This window comes from Pinus tabuliformis, chromosome 1_2 (assembly GCF_031772625.1).
Source record: "Pinus tabuliformis cultivar Carrire ecotype Pingquan chromosome 1_2, CPIR1, whole genome shotgun sequence".
Lineage (NCBI taxonomy): Eukaryota > Viridiplantae > Streptophyta > Pinopsida > Pinales > Pinaceae > Pinus > Pinus tabuliformis.
This window is the reverse complement of record NC_142298.1, coordinates 1,011,152,143-1,011,162,164: the sequence shown is the minus strand read 5'-3', so window position 1 is coordinate 1,011,162,164 and position 10,022 is coordinate 1,011,152,143. Positions and strand designations below refer to the sequence as shown.

Below are 10,022 nucleotides of genomic sequence, written 5' to 3'. Positions count from 1 at the left end.
AAAATAAGGTGGGCTATTTGAGGTGATTTGTAAAAATGTACTATGATACAAAATATTCGCCCACTAAAAATTTAAAACCCCTTAATTTCGCCAAAGGGCGAACATTCGCCCCTAAAATTATCCTTGATCTGGAGGCATTTCATTTATCCAACGACACTTGCGAATGGCACAATGTCTTTAATCGGGAATGGCGATTTAACCGCCAAAGCATATCAAAATGGGTGCAGTACACAGCATGGAAGAATATCCAACGCCTCACTTTGTGTGATTCCCCTCTAAGTGAAATCCCGCCTCATGCCCTCTTCTCCTGCAATTTTCTTACGGAGCTCACACTTTCTAATTACATTCTCTCCCATCTCCCCACCCATTTCTCTGGATTCAGCCATCTCATTACTTGCAACTTGACTAATATTGAAATCACAGATGCCTCCTTAGCCTGCTTTATTTCCCTTTGCCCGTTGTTGCAAAATCTGAAGTTACGGACATGTAAAGGGCTGTGGAAACCTGTCATCTCTGCTCCCAACATGATATATTTAGATGTACATAATGGGGTGGAGTTTTTAACTGTCAATTGTCCCAAACTTAGAACTATGGAAGCGTACCTGAGAAAAGATCTAAGAGTGAACGGGGTGTTGCTTCATGAGTTTTCCTATGCGGTATCTCAACTTAAAATGCAGCTTGGCACTAATTTGATCAAATTGTCAATGTTTTTGTGGCAAGAGGAAGCAAACAATTTATCGGCAGAGAGGTTTCTTGGGATAGTGGGGAGTTTCGAAACTTTGAAGGAACTTGACATTGGACTTTGGCCATCGCTTGAAAAGATGTTGGTTCCTTTCTACAAGCTACTCGAGAGACTTCCCAATCTCGAGCGTTTGGAGGTTCGTTGCATGTCTATTCGGGTAAGGAATTCTTTTTTATGCTAATTTCTTCTTACTCTTATTCTCATTATGCATGTATAATGTTAAAGCCTTGCTTCCCATGGTATGATGACAATATGGAGTCCAAAGCTGTGTTGTGTATTTATGTGCATCATGGGCAAACTGACCTGCTCTTTATTTATGTGCATCGTTGGTGTGCATCAGCAAAGGCTAGGGCTAAAATCTCATCTAGGGCAGAGTTGACTGATATGCTTTCTAATTTAATGCAGGAGCTAGCCAGAGATCCAGTACTAGCACGCTTAAGCATTCTGTTGATTAATCTTCAATTCTTAGGGGTAGATTTAGTTCAATTAGATGATAGGGAAATCGCCGTGGTAGGTTTCTTGCTTCAGAGCACTCCTGCTCTTAAAATTATGGACTTCAGCTTACCAGAGGAATATGCGAAGACACAGTATATAAAGTTTTTGGAAAGGATATCGGAATTGGGGAGAGCTTCCACGCAGACAAGGATACACACAAAGTGGTACCGTAGGAGCCGCTGAAAGATACTCACTTCAATAACCGTTGATTAAACATATAATAATGGAAGATACATATTCATATATTTTATTTTACAGTGTTCAAATGTATTTCAGAGGAATTTCCTTCTCGAGGTTTACTATTTGAGCAATTGATGGTATTCACTGTGTAGGCTTTCGTAAATCACAGTATTATATATCGAATGGACATGATTTTCAGACATCGATAACAATTGTATCAGCGTGAATATAATTGTAATTTAGGCTTTCAAAGCTTTGACTAAGAAGAATTTGTTAAACAAAATGGGCATTAATACTAAAAAAAAATTCTATTATTCTTCATCCTACAGTATTAGATGAGAAACCCAGCTTGTGTTAGACTGAGGTGATATAAATGGACAAGTTCCTCATTCTCATGTTATCCATGATGATGAACCAGCCCATAGATGGATAAATTTTACATTATCTTGGAGTTTCAAGTTACCAGCTGCTTGTGTGCAGTGTCTCAAGTATTGTAATTTCTTTTATTACACTAAAATATGGAATGTATTGTAATTTCTTTTATTACACTAAAATATGGACTGTACATGCCATTAGGCTACAGGCCTTTTCTGAAGCTTCTGAATCTCCAACAACCCGACAGAAGTTCATTTGTCCTCCTTTATACTACATGCTACAGGTGGCAATGAATTTCACCCATTTGTAAAGTTTTCCTTTTGGTTACCACTGGAGGAGCCGGAACCGTTTGCTTCTCTGCTTACGTGTAGGTCCATCTATTTCTTTTTGAAACATGATCGTTATATGTATTTTCAGTGAGCTAGCTCAAGAGATGTGCAAATGATTAAATTAGTTACTGAGGGGCGCCGAAATGCCTTAAAAAGTGCTTATAGACTTTAACTATATTTATTAAGGATCCCAACTGGAATTTGCAGAGCAAAAGGTTTTGCCCCTAGGTTTGTTATTATCATGTTCTTGTTCTCTAAAAGTTTGCTCCAAGTAGATCAAGTGGGCAAGGGACTTTACATGGACTCCACTCAACTTCAGACACAGCTTCAGCCATTATGCAGAGTGATTGAAATTGAACACAGCTAAGTAGTGACATTGGCTCATAGTAATACACCACATATAAAATATTGAAGCTTTTACAGAAGCAAGCAGTAAGAAAAATTATGAAGCTCAGAGAAGTAGATTTAAAATCTGGACTACTGTTTGATACCAAATCATCATCAACTCCAAGCATTGCGAGTGATAGATGAATTTATTGAGGATGTATCTGGAGCAAACTCTGGGAGTTGGTGCTCAGGCACTGCATCAATGTATACTTTACTATTCTCATCAATCTCCCCACTGATTAGCATCCAATATAGCAGAGTGAGAACTTTACTTTTCAACCATCGTTGCAAGGGGCGAGCACCATAAACCTGCAAGTACCAGGTTACCACGTTATCCATTTAGAGGTTTTAAATGAGAATCCCCAACTAGTCTTGCATTTTACTCACAAATTTTGACCTAAATTGCCCACAAACCACAAAGGCTAATAATGATCCTGCCTGCTTCACTAGTATTAACAAGTAAACAATGCATTAATTTATATTAATCAGCAAACACACCAAAAACATCCCTTTACTATATACTTTGAACTAAGTTCGCCGAGTACGCAGAGACAGGCAGCACCCCATGTTTAAAGTTCAAGTGCGAGAGGAAAATGTTAAAATTTAAAGAACAGAACTGAAATTTATATCGATGGGATCCATACAGAAGGAAGAAAATCATGTGAAAATTAGAAAATCTGAAACTGAATGTGAAAATTGAGAAAATTGAAAATCTCAGAAAGCAACTCTGTAAACTGAAGAGTTCATAGCTCTTAAAGATCAACCGTTGGCCACCACAACCAACTGCCAGCAAAAATATCAGACTAAAATTACTCCCTAGACAGGTTCATGCAAAATATATGACAGACCATTGAAAATATGAGAAAATGAAATTGTAAACTGAAAAGTCCTGCGCTTTTAATATTCACTGTTGGCCACCACAACCAAAACTCTGCAAAACATCAAACTCCTAGAATAACTTTCCACACAGGTTTATATGACAGGGCATGGAAAATAGAAATCAGACCTTGAATAAAATCATTGTACATGAAGAACACCCAGCAAACATTATGAATGAAAAATACCAGGCATCAGAATAGAACATATAAATCGCAATTCTAGATTGTTTCAAAGGGAGGTAAGTCCAATTTAGTCAGGGAACCCTCCCACAACATCTCCTACGATGTGGAGACATGTGTCGAAGGAGTGGGTCATGTCCCCTGGAATAGGGAAAGGGAGGACTTGTGAAGGAGATGCAGTGTCAAGTTTATTAGGGTAACAAAAAGATCCAGAGCAGCATCTGTAAACCCTAAAGCAACACCTCTCTCTACAAGACAAATTGCTACATCTTTCATCTGTAGTCTAGAAACTTTCTTGAGCTCATCATGAGAAAGAGGATCAAATACAACTATCTCATCAAGTCTATTCAATAACTCTGGCCTGAAATGTCTTCTAACCTGCAACAATATTCAAAGGCATACACAGAGTCCAGGAATGCATTGGGTCAGGCTGTTTTCTTTTGTGAAAACAATAAATTGAAGTTTATTGGAAGCAAAATTATGCACCAGCATACATTTTTGTATGCGCACCTCCTAATTTGTGCGGCTACAATTATAACATGCATACATTTGTTCACTTATCAGAATGAATTGTGTTGTAAGAATATTTTCAATAACCTTGTTGTGAATGAATATGGTACATGCTAAAAACAAGAAGAGTATGCTGCTGATGCTTCTGCTGGTGATTGATGGTTTTATCATTTAAACAATCTAGGTCTATGTTCTGTCCTATTCACTTTCTTGCTAACAAATATATCTTTCGGGCTATGTAATTGTGCAGCAACAGGACGGGATGGGGATTTCAGAAAATGAATTCAATTTAGATGGGGTATTGACTGGATAATGTTCATGTCAATTGAAAAATGTTTGTACTGTTATCCGAAGAGAAAGACGGCCTTCCCACCCTCAAGTGAGTTGAGTGGCATATAGCCCCATGCTGCTCATTGCTCAACCCAAACGTGACTTTATGCTTGCGCACTACAAAACAGTGGTAGCATTTCTGGATGAGTGTGGGGATCATTGTGGAAAGGCTTATGTGAAAATGTAGATGTAGTTGTATCATACTGTCTTGCACCTAGATTGGGTTAAAAGTTAAAACTTCTTAGATATAATCTCATGACACATTTCAGAGGAATCTCACGCTCTTATGTGATTGCAAGTCTTATTACTATGACATTTGGATTTGTTAGAGCAAATAAAAAGGCCGAAACAAATTGCAAATCCCTTCAATTACAACAGGAATTTCACTTGGTTGAAACGGTGGAGTTGCTCTACACACGTGTAGGCAACTGGAATTATCCAGCACTAAATAGCTGGCTTGCAACGGGTTGTACGTGCTGGTTTCTTAGATTCATTTAAAAGAAATAACAGTAATTTGAAAAGACTCTAGCAGAAGCAGATGCACTCACTGTATACGAAGGTGTAATTACGCCGTTTACTCCATCTTTAACATCTCCACTTTACAGGAATTTCTCCTCCAGAAAAACGCTTCGATGCTAGCCATATTCAACAGTGACATTGGCAGACCCGGTTTATCTGGCTTTCTGTGCAACGAGGGATCTATGCTGCCGCCTCAGCATGGATGAAGAGGATCTAATTTAAAAAAACAAGAAACCACCTCTCAGCGTCGATGAAGAGGGTCTAATTCAAAGGAATTAATTTAAAAAGCCAAGAAACATGGATTGAGAGGATCTAATTTATTGTAAATCAAGAAACCGCCTCAGCATGGATGACCTTCAAGCATGAACACCACCTCTGTCATGAATGGCCTGTCCAGAGGATCAGGGGCTGTGCACAGAAGAGCCACTTTCACTGCCAGCAGAAACTCCTCCCGCTCTGAAGATTCTGGGTCCAGTTCCAGAAGGCTTGGATCAAACAGCTCTGAAATCTTCCCTGTTTGAAGCTGTCTCTTTCACCCATTTCACTATATCTTTGTCCTCGGTGAACATGACCGGCCTCCTACCAGTAAGAAGTTCCAACAATACAATTCCAAAGCTGTAGACATCAGATTCTTTTGTCATCTGCCCCGTTGAATTTATTTCAGGAGAAACTTACCCCAGAGAGCCAGCAGGGGTAGGTGCAGATGAAGAGGGATCTGCTGGAATGGCTGCCAGTCTATCCAGGCCAAAATCTAAGAGATGGGCTTCAAATCGCCGTCGAATTTCACATTGTTTGGCTTCACATCGCCATGGATCATGGTCAGGTGCACGTTGGTGTGAAGAAATGCCAGGCCTCAAGCTATTCCCAGAGCAATGAGATGCCTCTTGGGCCAATTGAGAACATGGCTAGGAAAGATCCAGTCGGCTGTTGAGGTCTTTCAAGTCCAGCCCACGATCTTAACACAGCTTCCGCAACCGCTTGAACCGCCTCATCTTGTCCAACAACGTTCACCGCACCACACGCAGGTTGTTGGGCAGAGGTTCCACAATCCACCGCACCACACGCAGGTTGTTGGGCAGAGGTTCCACAATCCACGGATTAACAGCGCATACAGGGTCATTAACAAATGCGAAACTGCAAAGATGAAAAAATGCCAGGTGTCAACCTTAGAATGAAAGGGACGACGAAAGTCTCTTTCAAAGGGAAGGCCTATCGGCCTAAAACTAATATTATGACTAATCTCTAATTTTCATACCCTCAAAGATTCAAAGAATGCAACAACGGCCATAAACCTATAAAATATTCAATAAAGCCTCTTTATGTTATCTTAAGAGCCATTGTGTGAGATTGATTGACATTAACCATAATTTTTGGGATATTCAATTTCTTCACAAATTGAGCCTGCTTAAAGCAATAGAACCTCAGACTGCCAACAACCAGTGCACTGAAAGCATCGATATCAAGATCAGGTGGAGGAGGTGAAGGATCATGGCTTCCAAAGCCTGAAACCATCAATGAGGTGGCTAGGGTTTCTTCAATTCTTTTCATGTCAATAAACTTAGGATGACAGATTATCTATTTTATTAACTTCAACATGACATAATTAACCAAACTAGATTTAAGAATGGGTTATCACCAAATATGAATGCAGGAGGACAATATGGTAAAGACCACACTTAAACCCAACAACGATTGTACCACTAAATTGTGCTACAATTCATTTTAGCGACAACAACCCAGCTTAACATGTATGAGGCTAATCAATGACATTTTTCCTCCATATATTGATTCTCGTGTAATGGTTTACTTGGATGGCATCCTTCTGCTTAGTGAATATTGGGAATACATGTGTGTTCATCAAGGGGAAACCATCAATAAATATGCAAACTCTCTCTTATATCAAGAAATCCAACCAAACGTTTTGTAAATGCAAACATGAAGTTTATTTTACTTTTTCCTATTGTTTATAACATAGCAATAGTAAAAATTTGCACTCCTTCTATGTGTTTACATTAGAAGTACATTTGGGTCCCATTGACCTACTTTGTGGTCAATAATTAGACATCAATAAAATTATCTTGTATTATTTAAAAAATGAGGAAGCATCATGGAGGCTACTTGTTCAAAGAAGTAAAGAATGAAATTAGATAAGTAAATAGTAACATTTAAAGAAGTGTGCTACATTCAAAGAGTACTTCCACCCAAGAGATGTGAGACATGAATTCAACCCAAATTACATGCTCTATTGCCTAACACTAGGTTGTAACCAGTCAAACCAACTAATTTTGACTAGTTTTATTTCAACCACTCTATTTTGAACATATTTTAACCGAAAGGGAAATTGGTCAAAACTGGTTTGAAGAATCGTTTTGACCAAAAATTCCTAAAACTAGGATGAACCGACTTTGTTCGGATTCTAGTTTGATTGGTTTTGATAACACTATTTCAAACAAAGGTGCATGCATCACACTACTCCATGGGATCCATGCTCACTGTAGGAGATAGACTGGCTTTCTATCATTTGGAAATGTTTCCCAATTCAGTTTTGAAACAAAGAATTGTTTGCATTGGTACAAGTTGTTAAGAAATGTAAGAATTACTTAATGGAAAAAGAAACATTTTTCATTCTGGTCACCAACCATCACAATATATGCAAACACAAAACCAAATTGCAGTGAGATGAGCAATATAAATCGATGGGATTCCTTTAACAATTCCATTTTATCATAAAAGATGAGAACATTGTGAGAAACAAAGTGGAATACGTGTACGCCACTAAATTTTCAAATTTTAACATTGGGAGCCATCATGAAGATTGCTCCATTTTATCACGAAGAGTATTATGAGTTGTATGAGGAGATCTTGTCCATTTGATAATGAAGTGTAGTACAAAGATTTGTATATGGAGATCTTTAATTTTCAAACATAGACCAACAATGTAGTATCCATAGAAGTCGCAAAGAAACCAAAGCATTAGATTTATATGTTCAAGTGATATTTCTCTATGAGTTAGGGTTCTTTGCATTTTGAAAATAAGGCAACCAAATCCAATTGTTAAGGGTATCTCACAGTTGAAAATACATTGCCACATTTGAAAATATATGTGCATTCTCAAAGCATACATCAAGATTTTTCAAGGTATGTTAGTGCATGCACACTTTCAATTATAATAAAGCCAAGTTACTCCTTATTGAGATTGTATACACCAATATCCCTTCCTTTCATGACATATGAGATAATTATTATAGATTTATTGGGAGGTTTTTCAAGAAAAATAGTAATAAATATTATTTTCTAGTAGTGATGAATAGATTCAACGAGATGTGTGTTCTCACCCCTAGTAAGAAGACCATCAAAGCCCAAGAGACAGTTGAAAATTTCATTTAGAATGTATGGACTCGATTTTTATTTCCAAAATCCAATATTTTAGTAGAGATATTGGGTTTTAAAGTTATTTTTAGACAACACTATAGAGAAAGTTAAATAAAATATTAGAAAAATTCACTCATTGTATCCAATGTACACAGATACACAACAATTGTTAATATAGCATGAGCTCATTTACTGAGAGGATATAATCACAATAACTCCAATACATAGCATGAAATCCATATTCAACGTGCATACAATGTGACGGTTCATTCATTTACTCACATGAGGCCATATGAAGTTTGTTATGAGTTCCTTATATAATCACCATTTGACATGGTATATAACAAGCCTGTAAGGAAAGGAATAACAACCCACAAGTAGGAATAAAAGGTTCAAAACTTCATAGAAAATAGTAGAAGACAAGTGCTTTAAAAAGTATAAAAACAATTGGAGATACAAAAAATGCAAAGAGATGAATGGAAATTATAAGGAAAAGGAAAATTTACATGTTGGATACATTTGGCTACTACCAAGGAGATAATGCAAGGGGAAGGAAAAATATCAAACCCATATAAGGTATGTTACATTTGATAAACTTTCACAAAGAAATACATTAATAATGTAGCTTAATTTTCCATCCAACTTAAACATCCTTTTAGATGTGAATGTGGAGTATATGAAACTATATCAGCAAAGTTTGTTGGATTAAGAGGAGGTTAGTGAGAAACAACTACTACCCAAGTATGAAGACTTCGTCCCCAAAGCACTCAAAGCAATAGAAGAAGGCATGGTAATAAAAAAAGAAAATTAGATGTCCATGAACAGGAGAGATAGTGTTTTCATGCCTCCTTGAAGCACTCAAAGGAGTGGAAGAGTACATGGGCATACAAATAAAAATCAAGTCCAAAAAGGGGATAAATTGAGTATTTGTATATTGTGCCAAGAGGGAAACTTATAAAAAAGGGAAAAGATATCCAAAAGATAAAACAAGTGAGCTCTTCACTTAGCCTATTTTTGGGTCCAAAATACTTTCCTTGGGGGTATGATTTAAGACAACCATCTACACGAGTTTTGCTAGCTTTTGGGGTCATTTTTGAAAGTGTTTACACCATGACTAAGAGTGTTTCATGTGATGGTGGGTGCATGGTATGTTTAATACCCTTGATTGTACCATAACATGTATACACATTGGAGATAGCTTACTCATGGATTGTTATATCCTGACAAAATTCTTATATGGCACATTTCCATAGGAGGTTGGAGATATATTTAGCTTGGTGAAATTCTTCATGAGACACACACATGAAAGGCTTGGTTGTTTGCTTGGAAGAACAACACATTTGAAGGAAGGATGTTTGGCATCCAAGAGGACGGCATTGAGCCATGTGCAACATACAAACACTTAGTTTCTTTAATGGAACCTAGTGTTTGACTTGAGAATGCTTAGCTTGTGGAGTTCATGTAGGTGTAGTGGACCTAGAGGTACACATGATCACAAAAGGAGCATTGGACCATTGAAGGCCTTTGGATGAGGATGTTGGACACTTCTTGTGGAGCACTCACCTTAGGAGCCTTGGTTAATGGGCATGCATACCATGGAGTTTTCCATGTGTCACTTAGAGTGTTTTATATGTGGACCTATCTCATGATTAGTTGTGTATTATCAACATTATTCACTTTTTTATTGTTAACCTACCTTACCTTTCATATATATAAAAGGAGGAA

The 10,022-nt window shown here is 37.5% G+C and overlaps 1 long non-coding RNA gene across 1 annotated transcript; it reads right to left on the bottom strand.

Annotated features, from left to right (window-relative positions):
- Positions 1–3,825: 3,825 nt before the first annotated feature.
- Positions 3,826–5,484, bottom strand: LOC149209536 (uncharacterized). Its single transcript, XR_016252227.1, has 3 exons — positions 5,280–5,484; positions 4,955–5,138; positions 3,826–3,944 (listed from the first exon to the last, which is right to left on the bottom strand). It is a non-coding gene; the product is annotated as an uncharacterized LOC149209536 (long non-coding RNA).
- Between the last annotated feature and the right edge of the window lie 4,538 nt (positions 5,485–10,022).